Source organism: Podarcis liolepis (genome assembly GCF_965112155.1).
Source record: "Podarcis liolepis genome assembly, chromosome: 17".
Classification (NCBI taxonomy): domain Eukaryota; kingdom Metazoa; phylum Chordata; class Lepidosauria; order Squamata; family Lacertidae; genus Podarcis; species Podarcis liolepis.
In genome coordinates, this window is record NC_139571.1 from 18,003,657 (window position 1) to 18,027,369 (window position 23,713).

Genomic DNA, 23,713 nt, shown 5'->3' on the forward strand with positions numbered 1-23,713 from the left:
GCAACTTCTCCTGAAGCTGCTATACTCGTGCTATACATTTTGGAGGAGGGTTTAAAACAAAACAATACATTTGTACATTCAGAAAGAAATAGGTTTAAGTGCTGGAGGTGGGGCGGAACGTCAGGCAGCCGAGAAACCTTCACTTGAAAACATCACTTCTTGTTCCATTGCTGCACGTCGTATATGGGCATTTGCACAAAGACCTGTACAACTTTCCAGCACTCTTTGGTTTTAGTGGATGGGGAAATGATAAGCTAATGTTGCATTTTGTGTATTTGCATGTGTGCTGCCTTGTTTCATAACCTTAATCCTCAACCCTCACTTTCCACTGCTCTAAACAGAAGCTGCAACTATTCATTGCTTTGATTTACCCTTTTCTTTACGTGAATGATAGATTAAACAAAAAAAACCAAAAAAAAAAAAACCTCCCTTTCCCAGATACTCGGACATTGCACATGTTTGCCATCTTTTGCTTAGGATGAAATCATTAAAAGAGGGGGGGGGGAGAAAAAAGCCAAAATTCCTAATACAGTGGTACCTTGGTTTGCATACGTTTTTGATTACAAACACATTAAACCTGGAAGTGCGTGTCCCGGTTTGCAAGCTTTTTTTGGATTACAACCCATTTTTTTGGGGGGGGGGGGTTTGAACAAAATTTTTTGGGAGGCCCCATTGGCGAAAGTGCGCCTTGGGTTACAACCTGTTTTGGTTTACAAACGGACCTCCGGAAAGGATTATGGTTGTAAACCAAGGTACCACTGTAAATGCATGCTTCCCAGGTAACAAAACAAGGAAGGGTAAAAACCTTGGTTACATTTGCATTGTGTATGTGTGGAATAAAAATAATTATATATTCACATGCTGTCATACAACATGCACCTAAACAAAACTTGCATTAGGCAAGTGTCCTCTTCCCCTGAAATCCAAACCTGAAGGGGCAGTGGAAGTCCCACAGCCAAAATTCTGTCAAGTGCTGCTTTGGCTTGCTCCATGATGGAATGTTGGCTTCTCTTAAGGGCTAAACTTCATGCCCTGTATTTTGTCTGTTTTGTGCAAAATGTCCCTTCTCCATCGTTCTCTACTAATTGGGCTACACGTATACCAAATTTCAGCATCCTGGGTGGCCTGGAACTACCTCAACTCCCTTTAACTCTCTGTTTTGAGGGAGTCAGTGTACAAATGTTCCAGATTCAGGGTTTTTATTTTATTTTTTTGTAACTGGAGTGCTTTGGGCTACACGTGTACCACACATTTCAGGGCTCTAGGTCACACACACAAAAATTACTCTGACCGTTTTCAGGCCCCTGTGAGCTATACAATGTGTGAACCGCAAACTAGTTGTAGATGTAAGGGTTAGTGATTTTTATATACCTACAAGTTTGAGCTGCAGTCATTCCCTGGCTCACAATTGTGTGTGTTTGTGTGCTGTTGTTGTTTTAAGCCATGCACTTATTTAGATTCAGCCAGCCTGATGCTCTGAATACCTTGGCCACTTTAAAGCACTATATAAATGCTAAGTATTATTAAATATTTGCCAGCTCTGCATACTCTAGATTTCTTTTTAATAGAGCCAAATTCCTCTTTAATTAGGGCAATGCAATCTAATAGAAGAGGAGGCAAAGGGATTGGAAGTTAACTTGACCTCGCAGCAGTCGGAAGGAGCTAATTCTATTGATCTCTAAGGCAGCACCCCCCCCATGTACACTCCCACAAACACCACAATAAAAGAGCTACCATAATAAAGGAGTTCTTAAGATAAAACATAAGCATTTAGATTGTATGCGTGTTCAGCAGTCAAGTCTCCACGTGGCTGTTTGTAACTAACGTTTCCTAGTCTTTCCTATTCCCTTTTTTTTTGCAGCACAGCTGTCACTTGTGCAGCAAAAAAACGACTGGGGGGGTTGGGGAAGGGAGGGAAGGAAGGAAGGAAGAAGCCCTGCTAAAATCGTGTCACGTAGCACTAATTCATCTGCTCTCATTAGAGTGAGCGAGGGACAGCATTGATGGCCAAGAGCTGCACTCCACACATGACACACGAACAGTTTGGGGAATAGAAAATTGCTTTCTCAGGAAGCCCAGCCAATTAAGGACTTGACCATATTGAATGTCAAGTGTTAATTTAGGTTTTTCTTCATTTTCCCAGTAGTAATGCGGGTCCTGTGATGAGCAAATACATGTCAAGTAAAAGTTGATTGCATGAAGGACCCAGGTATTATATGTCACTGACAAGTCACAAATATACTCTAGTCTTTTAACCCCTTAGGTGAGCCTGGGCTGTGTTTGTGGAAGGGGAGAAAGAGGGATTAACTGTACTATAACGATAAGAATAGATAGCTTACATTAGGGAGAAGGCTGGGAGGCGGACAGGAATAGTAATTTGTGCAGGAGGCCCCGTTCAATATTCTTGCAAGGAGTGTACAAATATGACACCACTGTTTTGGGGTTAGGGTTTTTGATCTTGAGATACCGCAGCATAGCTGTGTTAAGTGTGGCGCACCTCATTTCGATCTCCCTTTATAAGGATCTCAAAGGATCCAAATGGGCTGCCCCGTGCCAAGCAGTGCAAATCTCTCCTCTCACCCTCTGCTTTAAAAAAAATAAAGGAAAATCTGTTTGCTGCGAGTAAATTTGAACTGAATATTCTTCCAATTATTTATGTGCACTTAAGATCACAACCTAAGGAAAATAGTGAACTCTGCCTCCCCATCACCCACTCCCCCAAAGACTTCTGCCTGCCCTGCATTTATTAGCAGCGTCTTACTTTGTCAAAAGGCAACCCTCGCCCGCCCCTCTCTTGGCCTTTTGTCCAGTACCTGCCTGCAGTGGAAAAGGAGACTCCCTTGTGCTTAAAGAGTGGTTGTGTTTTCTACTTTTTACTAGATTTGGCAAGGGGAGGGGGCGATACTTTAGAAATCATCTAGAGCATCTAATTTCCATTCATCAGCATATTATTTACATATGAATGTTGTGAAAATAAGAGAGTGTCTGTTTCTGTTTCAAGTGCATAATTGATGTGCACACAATAATATCTCCACAATGGGCCTGGGCGTTTGCTGTGTGGCACCGTACCCTACAAATAACAGTCAAGTGAAGTGGAGCTGGCAAACCTGAGATCGCTGAAGAAGTTGTCGACACCTTTTGAATTTCTTTCTAAAACAACAGTGTCACGTTTCTGTATTTTGGGGCACCAGATCATTAGTTCTCCCTTTGCTAAAATAAAAGTCACAGCATTCAATAATGTGAGAATGTATAGGTTTTTTTAAAAAAGTAAGTATATATATTGAATCTTTGCAAATGTATTTCAGCATTAGAAACTAAGACATCTGAAAGCATTGATTTTCTGATTGAAGTCAAACACACACACACACACACAAATCATTTTCAGAAGTTTTAAAGATATAAAAATTATATATTGTAATTTTATCCATTTTATAGATTTTTGTCTCGATGAGTAAAGGGTTTCGTTCTTTAGTTTTGTCGTGCCAGGTCATATTATAGGAACGGAATGGACAGGAAACAAGTAGCCAAGTGCATCTTATACTATTCTCCTAGTTGTATTATCCAGAAGTGGGTGTGTGTATAATTTAGGTCTAAGATTCTTATTCTTTTCTGGTTATCTTTCTTTCTCCCTCTCTCCTTTAAAGAATAAAAAGTGGGAGTGGGAAATGAACTGAGCTGCCTGTAAAACGAATGGCAACTCATTTCACAGTTCTAAGAATCAAATTGTGGCTTCATTTTTTCCAAAAGGTTTTCCCTATTTCATGTCAGGTTGTGTGTGGGATTTCCACTTCACCCCCTCTCTGAGCATAAATATCTAAACTAGAAGGTGTCAGTTTTGAAAGCACGCAATGTGACTAATTGGCAGTGAGGCTACTCGCGAGTCAGTGAATTCAGGACAATGACTTCCTTTACAACCTCCTATGTCACTACAAAGTGCCTATAAGAATTTTCCTGCTGCCATTCTTTTGGCAGTTCATAGATTTCCTCTCTCTCTCTCTCACTCACTGTTTCATTCTCCACTTCTGACATTCCAGGTCCTATCATGTTAATTCATTTAGCATACAGAACAGCAATTTTAATTAGAGCCCATACTGAGCTTTGCCTCAGTCACGTTGTGTTAAGGGACTTCGCCAAGTCTCCTTAAAACAGAAAGTTGTCGATGGCACCTTTTGGCTGCTGATTCAAGATTTTCCTCCTCCTCTGATGCCACGTTTTGACTGATGGTACCTAATGCAATCAGCCACTGCCAGCGAACAGCCCAGCCCTGCCTGTTCTTTTTTCCAGAATCCTTTATCCCCTCCCCACCCCTCAACAGGACAGGCACCCCCCCCCCAAAGCTTCACTTCCCAATGCTTAAGCAGAAGATGCCTCCCTTTGCACGTGTTTTTGATAAATTTAAGAAGTCAAATAGCTGACACAGATGGATAATCCAAGTGTATAGGGTGAAGAGTTATAAATTAACACATTATTCCCTCTTAATGTGAAATACTTGAGAATGCATTTTCTCAGTCCCCTGACATCTACCCAGTGAGGGCTCGCATTGTACTTTTCAAGTGGCATTGATTTGTTAAAGCGCTGAATTAGCATCTTAGGCCAGCTGCCTGTTCCACTGTTGTGGTGTTGGGCTCGTCCGCCCTCCCTCCCTCTCCCTTTCTCTCTCTGCCTTGCTTCCTGCTGCCTTGGCCACACACAGGGCTTCAGCCTGCTCACCCCAGTTTTCTCTCTCTGTTCTCCCCCTCTCTCCCCCTTTTTTGCCACTGAAGCAGGTTATATCCTTTCTATGTGCAGGAGAAGAGAGCAGAGCAACGCAGCTCCTGTTACAAGAAACCTACTGTACATGGCTGGAGTGTGCTTGGCTGTTCGTAAAGAAACGAGCGAGTTACAGTGTGCCCAAACAAACTTGTGCATTGTCTTCTCTCTTTCTTTTTGCAACGGTGCCGAAGCTTCTCTCCCCCGCCCCCTTTCCACGCCAAGTACACAAATGGGCAGGACTTAAAAATCAGAATGAACATACATGCAAGTCAGAAAAGATGTGAGCAGAGGGCTCGCATTTCAAAGTTGTTCGCATACTTAACGTGGAGCAAATCGTTCTTCTGTGTCCAAGGATACCTTGGGCTTCTGCCACTTGTGAAATGTACAGTTTGGTCACAGACTCGGACGTTGTTGGTGTCTGAATTTTGGGTTTTCCTTTGTTTTCCTTTGTGCTGGGAGAAAAAAAGAGAGAGAGAGATCTACAGACGTCTTCTCCTTTGGTCCTTCTGTCTCAAATGTTTCCACAACAGTTTAATTCTTTATCTTTCTCATGGTGGGCCCTGACAGATTGTGAAGCATTGCCCTAATTGACTAAATCGCATTACCAATATATGTATTCCAGTAATGAAGATTATGCACATGAAATTAACATTACATTTCATTTAAAACTGCTAATAAAATGCTGACATTTTTATTTGTGGATTCTTGGCATGGTAACTCTGCAAAATCTCTGAGAGCCTACAAAGGGACTATGCAGTAAATTAGAACAGAGTCCTACAATGACATCCTCTTCTGTCAAAGCTAAACTCCCTTTTTTTGTTGCCTATTGCCTTATGCTTTTTATTGTTTAGTTAGGCACAAAATGTAATCCATTTGAGGTGCACTAAAGGGGTGTGTACAGTGCAACCCTACAAAATCAGAAATGTAAAAATTTAACCTCTACTTCACAGGTTTTGATACCAGTTCAGTATGGGTGCCTCTGTATGATCTTTCTACCTTCCTGGTTCATAATTTAAAGTGCTAAATAAGAGATGCAGGGTGGGGGCAGGGGGACCCAGTATAGAAATGATCCTGTGTGTAACCAGATCCGTTTATGCTAAAATCTCTCTTGGCCAAGTGCACATTGAGCCAATCACCGTATTTTGAAGAGCAAAAAAGAGGAAGCTATGACGGCTATTCAAAGCAAATAAATGCAATTTGTATCAAATTTTACCCCTGAAAAAAAGAGGATGTGTCCTGTCCTGGAAAAAGAGGACACATGGCAACCCTAACATTGGTCTGCCACCATGATCATCTGAAATGCAAGGGGCATTCTCAGGCCTGTGTATCCTGCCCTACATTTAGTTCAGCCCTCAACTTCCATCCTTTTAAAAAAAAACAAATTAAAGAATGCAAGTTTCTAGCTCCTGTTGCACTGTACAAGCAATTGAAAATATTTACCAGTATTTGCAAAAGGCAGCAATAATCTAGGGACAGGTTTATTTATTTTTTGCAACCTTTGTAGTTAAAACTGGCTTCCCCTTGTATTTCTCTTCCCTTAACATTACTACCAGTCTTTGTCACCATGGCATCCATGGCAATATAAAATGAAATCAAATATTAAAAAGCAAAAGAAATTACCCAAATTAGGAGGGTAACATTTTTTAAATAAAAACCAGGTTCTGTGTTTGAGTCACCTTTTGCTATATTAGCACATTTCTGTAAACAGATCTGCATACAAGTCAAATAATCAGCTAGCACCAGCTGGTAGCAGCCACTGATGTGGGGCTGGTGGGGTTGTGTTGCTCTCCTGGCTCCCCAACGCAGTGGGTCACTGCTGCTTGCAGAGAAGGGGAGGGACGAGATGCAGAGAGCTTTGCACATGATGGCAGGAGTAATGGACTGGCTCCACTGCCACAGGTTCCACTATGCTGGGCCCGTCCCTGTCTCTTTCCCAGAGATCTGTTGCGTTGGGAAGCCAGGAGAGCAACAGAGCCCAGTACCAGCTAGCTATTCCTTACAACACGATTGTCCTAATAAAGGGCACGACCAGAGGCCGTCACTGAGCGGTTTAAGATTTGCATGCTAAGGCGCATGGGAGGGAAATCAGCGCCAGTACACCAGGGATGCTCTGGCAAATAATTGCTGGGAGGAGAGCGTGTAAAATTAGTATGGTCTGGTTGAGGTGAAGGGATTAAACAACTTTGTTTCTTAAGTGTGCTTAATGAGCTAATTGAGACCAATATTGAGACCAAGAGAATTAAAACTCGGGGAAGGCAGTTCGTGGTTTTTACAAGAAAGGTTGTTTTGTTCAGAGACCTTTGCAAGCACGGTCTCCTCTACTGGTGCCATTCACATTGAAAGATGCCCAAGACAAACATGAGATGTTATATGTGTGTGGATGGATAGACAGAGAGACAGACTCCCATTATGTTAGGCTAGCAGAAGCTCATTAAATTGTGCAGGTAATATGCTTGCCTTGGGGAACTATGGGCAGTGATGAATAATCATGGTCAACTGTTGGAAATGGCTAAGGCATAGTCTGAAGGCTGGCTGGAAGGTAGATTCTTGAGAGTAGCTAGAAAAGAAGTGAGAGAGATTGTGCAAGGTATGAGAAGAAAGGAATTAATGAACAGAAACCACCCGAGGGAGCAGGTAGGAATTGCTTTGAGTTTTGGGCCCTCTGTTACCAAACTCCTTTGACAAATTCCTTCAGATGGCAATGCCCTCAGCTACTACAGAGGGGGAAACCCAAGTGGGAGGGTGTTTAACTGCAATGCTCAGGAAGCAAGACAGAATGTGATTTTACTAGGTAAAGCAAGTGGTCTAGGAATGGAAGTAAAGATTAATAAAGGGTTTAGGGAAGGAGAACAGAACCAGGGCTAGTGGTTGGGGATAAGGGGGGTGGGGAATAAAGCAGGGAAATATTTCCTTCCTTGGGAATCACAGAAAACTATGACAGACCATGACACTTTCCCTCCCAATAGTTGAGAAGGGTCATGTGCTCTGATCGATTTTGTCTTTTAAATAATTTATTGAGGCTGTCACCAGCATCCCACAGGAAGATCCCAAAGGTTCAGGAACTCTGAAGCAGCTTGGGGTGGGGGCTGCGGCTGGGGAATGGGGAACTGGTAATCTCCCTATTAATCTGCCTGCAGCCTGGAAGATGCAGAGGAGTTGGACCCAAGCTTTTGCCTTCGTAGTAACAGACAGCCCAGAAAGCAAAGACCATTTTGATTTGGTCGTAGATTTTTCTGGGTGACAGTGATCTCAGACGGCCGGCTAGGCTTAGGGGAACCTAAAGAGGAAACCAAGAAAACATAAACTCGAGACAGAGATTCCCTCGCCTTATCTCTCCTCAAGGCTCAGCAGCTGTCTCCTTTGGCACTCAGCCCTGAACTGGTTCCAAAATCTGGATAGGAAGGTATCCATGTTGCTCTGGAGGCGGGCTCAGAAAAGCACCCAGATGTTAATATGTTACGAGTTCCATGTGGCTGTATATCGAAAAGAATTGCATTTGCGTCTATCATGCAAATATGTGTATTGTTCAAGCAGTCTATAGCGGATTCTGTTATTTCAGTTGTTGTTTGCTTCAAATTATTTGAACCTCTTGAAACTTCAACGTGCTTCTATTGCATAGAATTCAAGGGTTATGAATATTCCACATTATATTCCACATCAGGATTGAGCAAAGTGCAGTGGGGAAAGACCAGGACACTCCTCTCCGCTGGAAAGGCTGGTTAGAAAAGTTACTTGTACTATTTTTGCAAGGCACTGGCTCCTTTTCCTACTCAGTGGCTCAAATCTGAAGTCAGTAGAACATAAGTTCTATTGAAAGGGAAGGGTATCTGGGTGCCCATAGCTGTGTTCAGTTGCTTTCAATGTGAATCAAGTAGACCTCATTACTAGAGAGCAGGATAAGCATTAAGCAGAATTCAAGTATAGCCTCTAATAGATATTTAAATATAGTGACCCTGAAATAGCAGAAATCTAATGGAAATGGGGTATGTAGTCTAATTAGGGAAGCTTAATTTCACGGGAACTTGTTGACTTTCCATATAATTTTTGAATATCTTTAAAAATCGACTAGCTTACTGAAATTGTGTGATGAACAACACCGAACAACGGCTCATAGACTTAGTAAAACAGATTCAGAATCGTTACTGAGTGAGAAGCTTAACGTAAGATCTGTTTGCTTCCAATTGACTGGTTAAATTGGCTATAGGTTTGACATCTCAATAATCTTCAGAAAAAGTAGAATATATTGGATACGCTAAACTCACCAAAGGTCTGTCATAGTGTTAAATCTTGTCCTCAATACTTAGTGCTTTCTTGGCATTTTCTCATATTATTTCATCATGTCCGAGAGATCAAGGGCATAGACTTGATATGGCAAAATCAATTCATCCTGAAAAGCTGGTTCAACCTGAAATAATCAAAGTCAATCAGTGAGAGTGGCTATTAAACTAACCTTGCAAATCCCTTCTTGTCAGATATCTTCATTGTACAACTGGAGGCAAAATAGAACTTCTGGCTACTTCTTCACTTTTGTTTCCAGAAGGCTTAGCTCCTCCTCGTGAGCTTTATCCTAGCAAAATTGTATTTATTTTGATTTTATTTCACCCTACCCTTCCAATGGGGACGCTGGTGGCGTTTCGAATCCCCGCAATGGGGTGAGCTCCCGTTGCTCGGTCCCTGCTCCTGCCAACCTAGCAGTTCGAAAGCACCTCAAAGTGCAAGTAGATAAATAGGTACCGCTCTGGCGGGAAGGTAAACGGCGTTTCTGTGCGCTGCTCTGGTTCTCCAGAAGCAGCTTAGTCATGCTGGCCACATGACCCAGAAAAACTGTCTGCGGACAAACACCGGCTCCCTCGGCTTATAGAGTGAGATGAGCACCACAACCCCAGAATCGTTTGCGACTAGACTTAATTGTCAGGGGTCCCCTTACCTTTACCTTACCCTTCCAACAGGTTACCTGGGTGGTTTACAAAAACTTTCAAAAGCACCATAAAAGCAGTCAGCAGAATTAAAAGCAAAGCATCAAATAGCAATGCACAGAGGATTAAAAATCCAGGGGAAATAGAAAACAGTAATTGGTGCTGAAATGACTCCCTTGCGAGAGCATTGCATAGTTGGGGTGCCTCTAGGAAGAGTGGCTAGGTCTTTCTGCCGGTATTTGGGTGTTTCTGCACTTATCCTTTATAGTGATACAGTTGCTGTTTTGTCAGGTGTTTTTTTTGGGGGGGGCATATTGCCACACGATGTTGGCATTATTCAGCTACTATTCTGGAATAATAGTAGCTGAATAGAAAAAAACCCTTCCTGCTGTTCCTTCTACCACAAAAAATCCACCTTTTGCTAAAGTTCCAGCATCGCTCTTCAGTATTTTTATTTGTGCGACATGTGTACTGTACAGCATTGTCCCACTTTCTGTGCAGGGGGGTTGAGAGGCATTGTTTTCACGCCACTTCCCTCTGACCAGGGCAAGCTCTGTTCAGGGGTGAGATAACGGCAGATGAAGAGGATGGTACTGAGTCAAAGTTCTGCCCCCGTGCATCACAACAGCCAGGCTCTCCCATAGCTCAGCTCCCCAAGGTCCCTCTTCTAATCTCCTACACTCCCATACAATTAAAATTCCAGAATACTAGGCATTCTTTTCTCTTTTTTTAAGCCACAAAAGGGCTATCCCCAGTGTGCATGCGCCTAACTCCAACTTTTACTGGCTGAAGGGAATGCAAGGGCATGTAAGGCGTGTAACTACAATGAAATAAATTGCCATGTGGACACAACCCATAGTTAACAGATATCTCGGACTAATTGCAATATCAGAACCATCTTGAAAGATGCTCCCAATTATAATGCATTCTACATTACATTAGCTAATGTTAGTGATCAGGTGGAGAGTAGGAATCTTCTGCAAACATTTTACTAAGCAGCCGGTTTGGTAAAGTGCTTGTTGTGTACTTTGGTTTCCCAAGACAGCTTTATTTTACCATATAGAGTAAAGATAATAAAGGTGGCATTCAACTTAAGTTTACTCAGGGGTAGGTATATTGGAAATTAATGGACCCAACATAGTCATATTCATTCATTTCAACGGAGCTACTTTCTATAAAACGTAGTTGAATATAACCCAAAGTGATTGCAATGCTGACTTAAAAGCCACAGTTTTGTTGCTGCAGAACTGCCATGCACCCTTTCATATTTAGTGTCTAGTGGTTGTGCTCTGAATTAGGTGCAACCCCTGTTCTGAATGAAGTAGTATTCCGGATGGCACTGTTTTGTCATGCCAAAAGAGGAGTGATAGCTTTACATCCCATCATAGGATGCTTGACCAGTGTGCTTTCTGTTTGGATCCTGTCTTCAGGCAACCCTCTCTGATGGGACCGGTGCTTATTGTCATCTCTAGAAAGCCACTGAGGTTGGATCTACACGCATGTTAAAAACATTGTGAAAATGCTTTTTAAAAAAATCATTTTGAAAAATGCGTTAAATTTGCTATAGCTCACAATCGTTTTCTAGTGTCACAATTGTATATTGCGCTTAACAACACATCCAAAACATTTTATTTGCAGCTGAGTCCCAAAACTACGTGGGGATATTAGCATTTTTGGTACATAACAGTGTTGTTATTTGGGGCAGATTTTGCTAGGTATGCTTGAGGAATTCATCTTTGTGAATTCTGATAGGAGCTTTTGATCTGATCTGCACTTCCTTGACGAATGCGTAGGTTGGAATGTAGCTATTTATTTGATTCCACACTTCTCCAAACGTTGTGACGCAGCTGAAAAAATTATAAAAGAATACTTTAGAACGCACATTTTGGGAGAAACTATATTTTAAAATAGATATTTAAATACACATTAAAGTGCAATTTTTCATTTCATTTTTTAATTGATGCAGAAACAGGACAGAGAAGACTTATGGGTGATTACATGCAAAAGTGGCATCAAACAGAAATAGAGTGATCTATCTGTTCCTAGGACTGAAGTAGGCTTTCTGTATCATAATCTGCCCTGATAATTATACTGTATCATTATTTGAGGATATAAATAAATAAATAAATAAATAAATGACACCAGCACCCAAAACACCTGGGAGGCTGGAGAAAGAGGATTTATTGCCACTGCTCAGGCACCATCACTTCCCTTTTGCTGCCATCCACCTCCTCAGGGGAATGGGGCAGACAAGGGAGATAGCTGCAGTGGTGGGCCTTGGGGCCTCAAATTTCACTGGCCCCAAGTGCAACCCCAAAATCCAGCGTCCCCCCATGGCACCCCCGAGGCTCCACGCTCAGTGCGACCGAATTGGTTGCACCTCCCTAAATGCGCCTCTGATAGCTGTGAGCCACCTGGCCTGCTAAAAAGGCTCAGCCAACTTCTCTGATCTGTATTTTATTTTTATTTCCCCCACCAAAAAAAAATATTCATTCTATAACACAATTAAGCAACACAAACAGAAAAACAAACAATACAAACAAATTCTTGTCTTATCCTTATTTTTTCTAAACATTGTTAGGTGAGCTTCCCCAAGTCCCCCCTATCTGATTTTCATTTTACCTCATCTTTAGCAGTTTCATGTATCATAATTTTTAACCATTTTTTTAATCACACTTACTTTTACCATAAAAATCGTCACATTTTATCACTTACAAATAATGCTGTTTTAAAATACACTATCTTCTACTTCTAACCCTACAGCCTATATCCACTTTCAAAGCTATTCTAAGATTTAAATATTAACATATTTTTTCAAATATTCCTTAAACTTCTTCCAATTTTCTTCCACCGTCTCTTCTCTCTAGTCTCGGAGTCTCCCAGTCAGTTTGGCAAGTTCCATATAGTCCATCATCTTCATCTGTCATTCTTCGATAGTTGGTAAATCTTGTTTCTTTCAATTCTTCACTAGTAATATTCTCGCAGCTGTTGTGGCATTCGAAAAAAAGTAACATCCTTTTTCTCTGATCTGTATCTTAAACAAGGCTACTCTTGCCTCCTTAGCAAGACTAGCAGTTTGAATTAGCTTTGTTTATTTGACCAGTTAACTTTTTTATTATGATTTTGCTGGGTACTTGCCATCTATTAAGTCTAGATCTGTTCATCATCGCATGGGCTGGGTTCTACCAGTGACCCTTGGGTCACTTTTAGGTGTGCCTGGTGGCATCCTCGCTTGCCTGCCGCATCCTCTTGCCATTTCTTGGGCCATTGCCAGCACCTGCTATGGGCCCCACAGTCATGTCTGAATTGTGCTTGGGTTGACAGCGAAGCTGCTGCAGCAGCAGGAATATTCCTAACCCTTTGCCAGTGTGGTGGTTGCAACCATCATGTGATACCTTACTTGCCTAAAGTGTTTGCAAAAAAACCCATTGAGTCAAAGCCAGCAGGAACAAGCTATGTTGTGTAATATGTTTATCACTTAATGCCTACCAATTGGACTACTGTAATTGTATATCCTGTTCCCAGTCCATATCTCTTGATCTGAAAATGGTTTGGCACCATGGGCCATAATGGGCTTTTGGATTTCATTCTGTTGCAAGGCAGTATAAACCATTTCTGTTACTATTTGTTGCTTATGTGCCGCATTAAAAACTAAAAATCATGGCCCATCATGTATGATTATTTCTACAGATCAGGAACTAAGGCTGAGAAGTGCCAGAAGTTGGGGTGATTTTGTTAGAGCCTCTCCCTTTCTGTATAAGTAATCATGTCTTGAAAGCCATGATTTTTTAATTCTTAGGGTTGTTGCAATAAAAACTAAACAATCTCATGAAATCTGTTTGCTAAATCATTCAGGGGGAAAATAGTCTTGTGAGTTTATGTGGGTATTTATTAGTGATGATTGGATCCATCTATTCCTATTCAGTGTCAGTTCTGTTGACATTTCCATTCCACCTTAAGGAACAGGCATGACATGGTTGCATGTCACATGTCTGTTTACATTCCAGCACATATATTCATTGGTCCATCCCGTTCCATTTTTGCATTGATCTGTATGCATTTCTAAATGTTTGTGTATGTATAATCAAATAAGAACCATGTTGCAAAATTTTCAGAAGTTTGAAATCTGAAGAATAATTAGGTTCTGGTCCGTCTGCGTGTTCGGGAGGTACAAGTTAGGTTAGTTTGCTTAAAAATGAGAACCAAGCAAAATTTTCCTTCTTCTCTAGTCTATATTAAAAATAATAGGATTGTTGGTGGGAGAATAGGATTGTTTATTAATAGCACCTGTGAGGGGGACTATTTAGGGGACACCAAGTGAAGGTAGGCAATGTATAGAATAATTTACTTGTAGCAGTGAACATCAGGAATCAAAGAAATCTATTATTTTCTCCAAAAATTGTCTGTGTAGTATTTAACACAGTGATGCTTTCTCTGAGTTCAGAACAAAAAAGAAAAATCCATGTGTTGAAGCTTAAGCTATTAAGCGAATAGGTGAAAATTGCTTGCTTCCTGGTGCCACTATGTTTTCTTTCTGTAGTAGAATAATACTGACACGCTGCCCGCAAAGGTTAAGAGACCTTCACTTTCCCATCAGTGTTTCCCAACGTTCGTAGAGAGAGACTCTCCATTCCCTCTTAAAAAATACATATTAATTACAGAAATAATAACAATAAAAAGAAAACCTTGCCAAAATACAAATGCATTGTCAGCTTTGATAACTAGACCCACCAGTATTGTTTGGCCAGCGATCTCAGCTTGTTTCCCACAAACGTTCATTAAAACAAATGAGAGAGAGAGAGAGAGAGAGAGAGAGAGAGAGAGAGAGAGAGACTGTGAATAGAAGAAGGGGGTTGAGTGCGTGGCATCATGTTTTGCCATACTCAGTGTAGTCCCATTGAAGTCGATTGCCATACTTGGGATCTTGCCTGTGGAGTGTAATCCGGTGCACAATTAAGTGCGCTTAAATGCCCAGGTTGTCAGTGTGCTTAACCATCTGCTGGACTGTGGCCATAATATTTCATAACAACAGCCACTGTATTAAAGCCAAAGGCCTCTGGCAAGTGATTGAAGTGGCTGCTGAGATCAGAGGAGCGATTCGGGGAGCTGGCCTTGCCTGCTGAGTGTTGCGACTGCAGAAGACGACATGAGCCTGCGGCCCAGAGGTTGGGCAAGAGCTGCGCTTACGAGCCGGGTGCTGCTGGCCAGGGTTGAGGAAGCAGAGGTGGCCCCTTTTGTGCTCCGTGTGTGGGTCTGCTGCACACTTTTTCCCGTCAGAGCTGGGCCAGGCCGGCCAGAAAACTGGTTCCTTGGCAAGGCTGAACGGCAGGATGATGTAGTCTGTTGTGACTAGTGCATTCCTTTCAGGTTAAACTAGGGAAATGGCATTGTGTTAAAATTCCAAGTCGCATGAATGTTTTATTGCCACAAGTGCATTCAGGTCTCAAGGGGAGTGTGTGTGTGTGTTTGGAGCTGGAGAGGGGAGGTGTGGGGAGAGGAACAGAGGTTGGGGCAGTGCGACTTAGAGCTCCGGGAACTATCAGAAGAACACTTCCCTTGGAAAATGTTACCCAGTGGTGTGTGAAGCTGACTGGCTGCTGCGATAGTGGCTTTAGAAGGGTTTCGCTTTTCCCCCTGGCTGCGGCTGTTTAAAATCTCTCTGTCCGGACAATTAGCAGCTGAAGAAAATATGACAAGACACACGCGGCGAGGTTGGGAGATAGAGAGAAGGAATGCGCCAGGAGAGGGTTGAATTGCCTTCTTGTATATAAACTGGCAGATCTCCTCTCCCCGTCGTCGCTGTAACCCACTCCTGGAGCTGCTTCTCGCCCCCACCCTTTATTCCCCCCACCCGTCTGCTGAAGGCCAGGAGTGATCTGTTAACTGTACACCGCGGACGAGGAGGCCAAACCCGTTCACGGCACTGCTTGTTACCATTACTACTCCCTCATTCCTTTTCACATTTTTTTTTCTTAAAGCATTTCTTTGTAATAGTGCTTTGCTTGAATCAGAAGAGAGGGTTTGGCTGCAGAAAAACAGAGAGGCTGCACAATTTTACTTGGGTGGGGCGGGGGGGGGGAGGAAGTCTGGCGATTTATGTGCCAGTAATGATTTCAAGCAACAACAACAAAAGTTAAAACAGTGGTGTTTCTACAGGGGCTGGAATGGCAACTGTGCATTTATAATTCTTTTAATGAAATACCGTGAAGGCAGAGTTGAGCTGCTTTTATTAAACCTGATTAATACTTGTTGGGGGACGTGGGTGGCGCTGTGGGTTAAACCACAGAGCCTAGGACCTGCTGATCAGAAGGTTGGTGGTTTGAATCCCCGCGATGGGGTGAGCTCCGGTTGCTCGGTCCCTGCTCCTGCCAACCTAGCATTCGAAAGCACATCAAAGTGCAAGTAGATAAATAGGTATCGCTCCGGCTGGAAGGTAAACGGCGTTTCCGTGTGCTGCTCTGGTTCACCAGAAGTGGCTTAGTCATACTGGCCACATGACCAGGAAGCTGTACGTCGGCTCCCTTGGCCAATAAAGCGAGATGAGCACCGCAACCCCAGAGTCGATCACGACTGGACCTAATGGTCAGGGGTCCCTTTACCTTTACCTTTAATACTTGTTTGATATTAAGTATCTATGGGAAAGTGGATGTGGGTTATGCCTGCCTTCTCTTAGTGGCATGTGGTATTCTGGTAGACAATGGACTTGGGTTTATTTTGCTGACAGAGAGGTATAGCACGGGCTGCTAGAGGTGTAGTGGACTAGCTGAGCTTCAGGGGCAATTCAGGGAGATAATGTGGTGCAGTGGTTAGAGTTTCAGTCCAGGACCTTGGGAGAACAGGGTTCAGATCCCCACTCAGCCGCGAGGCTCCCTGGGTGACCTTGGGCTAGTTGCTGCCCCTCAGCCTAGCCTACTCCTCAGGGTTGTTGTGGGGATTAAAAAGCAAGTCCCTGTTTGTTTCCTGAGTGGGAATATTTACTGGCATTTGTATCCCCACCACCTGCCTCTGCTCAGAGTGGCATAGCATATTAATGTTAACATAGCGTATTACCTGTGAGCTAAAAAAAGAAGAGGCTTTGCATATTACCTGTGAGCTAAAAAAAGAAGAGGCTTTGCATTGCTTAAGATAAGGCCATTTTATCCATTTTACCCCCAAAGGATGGCTGGCTGGAATGTGTGTGATCTGCACAGGGCATATTGTTAGTTTTAGCGGACTTCACTTGAGTTGAGGCTCATTTCTATAACCTGTCTTCATTGCGTGCACCCAGAACATGAAAACTTTTTAAAAAGTCGAATGCATTCACATGGATGTTTCCTTCTAAAAGAAATGCGTCTTTTCCAGATAACCAGGCCCCTAGTTGACAGGGATATACAGGAATATAGAATTGCTTCTACCTGTGCTTTAGGTTACAAGTGATCAAGTTCTTTTCCAAGCTGAAAAAAAAAGGAAGGAAGGAATGGCTAGGGCAACCCAGTCTGATAGAGGCGGGGTACAAATAATAAAATTGTTGTTGTTATTGTTGCTGCTGCTGCTGGCTTTCTGGACATGGCCACAGCCTGGAAACAGGTTTCAGCCATGACACCTTTATCTTTCTTTCTTTAATACGTATAAAAATGTCTTAACACAAGTGGGATGTCGTCACAAAATGTTGCGGTGTATCCCCGGTTTTTGTGTATTACCTGATCCTGTGGCTGGCTGGGTGATAGTGGGAGTTAGCATCAAAAGCATGAGTTCCTCTTCTAAACTCAGTATGGTTTTGTGAGCAGCATTCATTCATTCATTTGACATTTGAAACATGCAGCCAGTTTGCATGCAAGTTAATGGAGCATGAGGCATGCGTAAGAGAGAACTCTGTATATTAGATGTATATTAGATTGGAGAAGTTCAAGTAGACACACCATACTTTGTTTGGTGTTTAAATGTTTATTTGGTATGCATGACAACATTTGTAGGCAGTTGTGTGTACTATGAATATGTGTCTTAGAACACTGCAAAAAATATAAAGACTGGACATTTGCAACCCATTCTAGCTTGGTGGTTCATACAAATGACACCCAGTTAAAAATTCTACAGTGTAGACAAGACAATTTCTGGATTTGGATGTGTGTTTAGATGGGACAGGGGTGGCACTGTGGTCTAAACCACTGAGCCTCTTGGGCTTGCTGATCAGAAGGTCAGTGGTTCGAATCCCCATGATGGAATGAGCTCCCATTGCTCTGTCCCAGCTCCTGCCAACTTAGCAGTTTGAAAGCTTGCCAAAAGTGCAAGTAGATAAATAGGTACCGCTGCGGTGGGAAGGTAAGCAGTGCTCTGGTTTCTGTCACGGTGTCCCGTTGCTCCAGAAGCGGTTTATTCCTGCTGGCCACATGACCCAGAAAGCTGTCTGTGGACAAATTCCGGCTCCCTTGGCCTGAAAGTGAGATGAGTGCCGCAACCCCATAGTCGCTTTTGACTGGACTTAACTGTCCAGGGGTCATTTACCTTTACCTATAGATGACCAGTTGCACTGCATTGCTCTTAGTTGCATGCCCGTTCTGGTGTTCATTTGCACCCATGCTACCAGAAATGTAACTACCGGTAAATGAAAGTAGATATTAAAATAAATTATAATGCATCACTCCTGCCTTGTTACTGCTACTGTTGTGCTCCTGGAAAGCAAGCTAAGTTTGGTCATTATGTCCTGTGGTTTGTTACTTTCCAAACAAACTAAGGGTTGTTGTTGGCCTACAAACTTGTGGTTTGTATGCAGGAAAGCAAACTAAGCCAAACCCAGCCATTTCAGCAACATGCAGCAAACGTGTGCTCACGTTTAATTGTTGTTGTTTTTTAAACTATGGTATAATGTGACATGCAAACCCAGCAAATACGTACACAGATCTCACCATCAGGAAACGGTTTCTTTTGAATGAACGAAGAGTAAATGCACTTTACCAATGGTTAATTACAGTAGGTATAGCACATTGTAGTTTATGAGAATAGGGAATGGAGAAACGTTGTTAGATTGAAAACATAACATTTCAAGGCTAAGGTTGAATGCCCCATTTCACCTGGCTTTTGTAACTTCCGGTTCTTACGTGTGAAGACTCCTTGTTCCATCTAGTCGCCCAACTAAGTGGTGTGTTTGAAGGTTTTAAGAATTAGCTACATAAGGAAAATGGTTAATGTGTGCCTAAGGATACGACCGTTTAAATGTGATGTGCTCGTTAAGGTCAATGGAACTATACTAATGCAGATGGTCAATGAATGGTCTGTTAAATGGTAACACTTAAAAAAATATGACCTATCCGTAGCTTTTTGTACATCTTATTTAAATTTTGGATAGATAGAGAATGATTCACATGTGTTTATATGATTTATTTATTTTGTCCCGTATAAGAGGGGTGATTAAGTCATAAACATAACTTTAATCTGATTAGTGCCCTTTTTATGATGGCTTGGTAGCAGCTTTTTTTAAAAAACAACAACAACCCAGTTATATTGACAAGGTTTATGGAAGGTCGTAAACTCAACAAGCAGTCAGCTCTATTGCAAAACCAAGATATATGTTCAGATTCAGCCCTTCAGATTTCAGAAACTCTCATTAGCATCTCATAGATTTTAAGGGTTACCCACTTAAAGCTGTATTTTTTTCCAGATCCAAAGTGTTTTGAATGCACAGTAATGCAAGGATTTATTTCTGATAGGTTGCAGATGAGACATTTTAAATGATGGTTTCCAAAGGAAAGTGGTACGATACATTCGCATTATTTTTTTGCACTCTTAAATGGCTTTTTAAAATGAATTTGTAAATGGATAATGAATTGAGATGCATTAGTGAAAACTGGGGGGGGGGGGGAGAAGGTGGGGAAAAATTACATTGTTCAGATGAAATTTTGGCAGTAACTCGTCTTCCTTTCCCTGTGAGATTTGTGAACATTTACAAACTCTGTTTCTTATAGTTCAATGGGTTAAGAAAATATTACAAAGGATTCAACTTAAAGCAGCAAACTGCACTCTTAAAACATATATGAAACAAGTTAAAAACCCCTTGCCAGACCTGAAGCTTACCCTCTGGGGCTGGTCATCTTCTCTCAACCCACCTTACTTCACAGGGTTGTTGTGAGGCTGAAATGGTGTGGGGGATTACTGTGCCTGCTGCTCTGTGGGTAATCTAAACCTATAATGCAAAAACAATAAACCATATCCAAAGCCCAAGCCATACTGCATGGCCCACACGGAACATAATTACAGGTTCCTTTAGAAAAGGAGAAGCTGAGATAAAAGATGGTATTATGGAACTCTATTCCAAACTTTAAAATGCTGGTGTAATGCTGGTGGGCAACGAAAGAGGTTTAAAGACTCTCTCGAGACAAATCTTAAAAAATGGAGTATAAACACCGACAACTGGGAAAGAAACACTGGTTTCTGAGTGCTCCAGTTGGAGAACAGCCTTAACCAAAGGTGTCGTGGTTTTTGAAGACACTCGAACTCAGGACGCAAGGGAGAAATGTGCTAAGAGGAAGGCACGCTTGGCAAAACCTCACTGTGATCAACTCCCGCCTGGAAACCTATGTCCCCACTGTGGAAGGACAGTGTGGATCCGAAATTGGCCTCCACATACCCTCCAACATTTCTCGTATGGAAATAGGGACGTCCCAAGGAAAAGCAAGACATTTCAGGATCCAAGCAGAAACCAGGGTGGCTTCTGTAAATCCGGGATTGTTCCTGGGAAAATAGGGACACTTGGAGGGTCTGCTGTGTGGAGATGCCAGGATTGAACCTGGCACATTCTGAATGCAAAGCTGAGCTCTGACCCTTCCCCAGTTTTCATTTCATTTATCACTTTGAGGTCCAGTCTTGCCTTAGCTCTTCTGTGTTGTCAGAAAGCCAGGGTAGTAGATGTGCTGGGTTGGGCTGAAACGGTGAAGGTTCATGTTCAGCTGTGGATTCCTGAGTGGCCTGGGAATCTTATCAAACTGTCATGCAAGTTTATTGTAGGATTAATGGCATAAGGATTGGGAACACTAGATATGGTACTAAAGTTAATACTAGTTTAATATTCTCTGCATCTATCTATCTATCTATCTATCTATCTATCTATCTATCTACAGTGGTGCCTCGCAAGACGAAAAGAATCCGTTCTGTGATTCTCTTCGTCTAGCGGTTTTTTCGTCTTGCGAAGCAAGCCCATTGAAGAATTAGCGGATTAGCGCTATTAGTGCTATTAGCGCTATTAGCGGCTTTTAGCGGCTTATCTGCTGATCGGATCAGCTGATAAGCGGCTTAGCAGCTTAGAAAAAGGGGGGGGGACCAGCAGGAACTCGCAAGACATTGTCGTCTTGCGAAGCAATCCCATAGGAAATTCGTTTTGCGAAGCACCTCCAAAACGGAAAACTCTTTCGTCTAGCGAGTTTTCCGTCTTGCGAGGCATTCGTCTTGCGGGGCAGCACTGTATCTATCTATCTATCTATCTATCTATCTATCTATCTATCTATCCATCCATCCATCTATCTATCCATCTATCCATCTATCCATCTATCATCTATCTAATCTATCATCAATCAATCATCTATCATCTTTCTATCTATCATCTATCTCTTTCTTGAAGGACTTGTAATGTATTTGCAAAGTTTCTTTCTCCATACAAGAGGGGGAAAGTTCAAAAGTTCATCTGAGCAGCTTACTTTTCTAACTGGTGAAGATGTTCTTTGCGGTTTCATTTACATCATATCTGAACTGTGGTGCAGCACAGCAAGGAAGGATTAATCTCAGGAATAAAATGTTGAAACTGCAGAACTGAAAATTAGCCACAGTACAGTACTTCAGATAAGGAAAGTAAATAAAATGATTATAGATTATAGTTCTAACTTGATTACTAATATTGGAATTAGGATTGAGAAACCCAGGTTCCACTCCTCTATATGCATACAAACACACTCATCTGAAAAATAACCTATATTGATAAATCTCAACTTGTGTAGATTTTGTTCAGATATATAAATACTTCTCAAGGTGTTTCCCAAATCCTTGGAAGATTTAGGGATGTTCTAAACAAATTTGAGTTTCAAACTTTTTCTTTTTCACACAGAGATGTCAAAATCAGTCTTGATGATGATAAATTATTTAAATAAAGTCCACCCATAACCGAATTGTGATTTAGGGATCATTTATCTTGTCCAATTTGGCTTGAATTACTAATGTGTGAAACCCCTACTGAAAACTTTTAATATCCCTGAAATTACTCAAATGGTCTACCTAATGATAATCCTCCAAATTTGCTTAGAATCTCACTTTTATACAAAATTGGGTGGCGGCCTTCAAATTGTCTACTCACTTCCATCCACGTTGCAAGACTATGCCGTAATGAAATGCTTGGTTTTCCTGAAAATTACTGAAGAAGTTCTAAATTCACTTAAATACTGGCTTTGGGCAAAATTTTGGTTTAAGTCATTACTTATGGATATCACTTGTTGGTAATTTTTCATCCATTCAGCTTTGTTTCTGTTTAATCACACTGTAAGATTAAAAGTGAAAGATGGGTAGCCTGTGCAAGAAGCACAAAGCAGCCATTGGGTTGTTGGAGCGCCGCATTTTACTTCAGGGTATGGAGAATTAGGCAGAGGCTGGTTTTGTTTGGGCGATCGTATGTGGAATGCTTCTGCAGCATAACCACACAAGAATCTAACATCTGCTTCAGTAATTTTCAGCCTCAGAATCTCATTAGCCATAACCCAAATGAACAGATCCTTGCCCAATTTGCAGGGCTTGAGACTAAAGGAAAGGACACTTTTCACCAAAGCTTTGGTTAGCTGTGAAAGACCCCCCCCCTTTTGGGGGGCAAGTCTTCAGGGATTGTAAAATACTAACTTGAATTGGCTTCATAGTGCCCATTCAGAGGGACAGCGGGTAGCTTTTCCTACACTCTGAATCAGCTTTGTTGTCTTGTTACATATGATTGCTTATGTGGCATATTTGCAGTGTTGGAAGAAGAAACCCCAAAAGATGCAAAATCAGCTGCAGGTTGAATCATGAACAGCATGTAGAAGACATGACCATTGGAGGTGGCATGTAGGCCTTTTAAAAGCTCAGTGTTCATGTACACACACAAAATGTTTGCAGCACAACCCTCTTAATTCACATTGTCTTTTAGGATTCAAACATGTCCTTCTATTTCATTGAGACAGGATCGTTGCAGGTCATGGATAGATAGATAATGTTTCTGCCTGCCAGTGCCACCTATATTTTTTCCATTAAAACTGGTGGTTGCTGTGGGCAGAACGCCAACACTCTCATTCTTCCAGCATATGTTTCACACTCTTTCCCCAGGAAGCCAGGCATCCCCCTTTTGCAAGCCTTGTGATGACACCCAGATAATGTCTTCCTTGCGATGTGCTCCAATTTGCTAAACTTTGCTTTCAAAGAAAGCTTGCCGTGTCTTTCTGGGTTATTTTTAAAGTCACACTTGTGGGTATTCATGTTTCAAGTTCAAAAGCGACACAGGAGGTTATATTCTCCAGTTACTTAATACGGTACAAATCTCACTTTCGAAAACTGAGGATGTGTACTATTTCTGACTGAAACGGGTTGGGGGGTGGAAGAGCATTTGCGAAACCTCCTCACCCTCACAGTTCACCCATGGCTGCCATCAGAAGCTGTTAGTGGCACAAAATCCTTCCCCATCTTTTTCAGCGCTTAGAAAGCAAGCAAGCAAGGGAAACGTGTAAAACGAACTGCGCTACTACGCCTGATATATGAATAACTGGACGTGTTTGCTGATTGTGGCACTGATCCGTTCCGCAGCAGGAGAGGGAAATTCTTCACAAATCTCTAACATTTCTTTGCTCTCGACCTGTTCATAAGAACCCCTTCCAGTCAAATTGAACTTTTCCTAAGGCAACCCTTTTTTACACACTTAGCACTCTCAGTTTTAGCTTTTTGTTCTTCAATACTTCCACTTTCCATTTTTCACCGAGCGGCAAAAATAATTCATATGCTCATTTTTTTTCTTTTAAAAAATTACTGTAACATATAAATTTGCCAAGTGCAATTGCACTTTTGACGTAAGC

The 23,713-nt window shown here is 41.9% G+C and overlaps 1 protein-coding gene and 2 long non-coding RNA genes across 11 annotated transcripts in view; 2 read left to right on the forward strand and 1 right to left on the reverse strand.

Moving 5' to 3' along the window:
* The window catches only part of BNC2 (basonuclin zinc finger protein 2), a 419,967-nt gene that overhangs the window by 146,508 nt on the left and 249,746 nt on the right, over nt 1-23,713 (forward strand). The gene's annotated exons all lie outside the window — the stretch shown is intronic.
* LOC310696640 lies at nt 512-14,352 on the forward strand. Its single transcript, XR_014520669.1, has 2 exons — nt 512-11,658; nt 11,723-14,352. It is a non-coding gene; the product is annotated as an uncharacterized lncRNA (long non-coding RNA).
* LOC310696631 lies at nt 12,155-17,526 on the reverse strand. Its single transcript, XR_014520661.1, has 2 exons — nt 16,755-17,526; nt 12,155-16,718 (listed from the first exon to the last, which is right to left on the reverse strand). It is a non-coding gene; the product is annotated as an uncharacterized lncRNA (long non-coding RNA).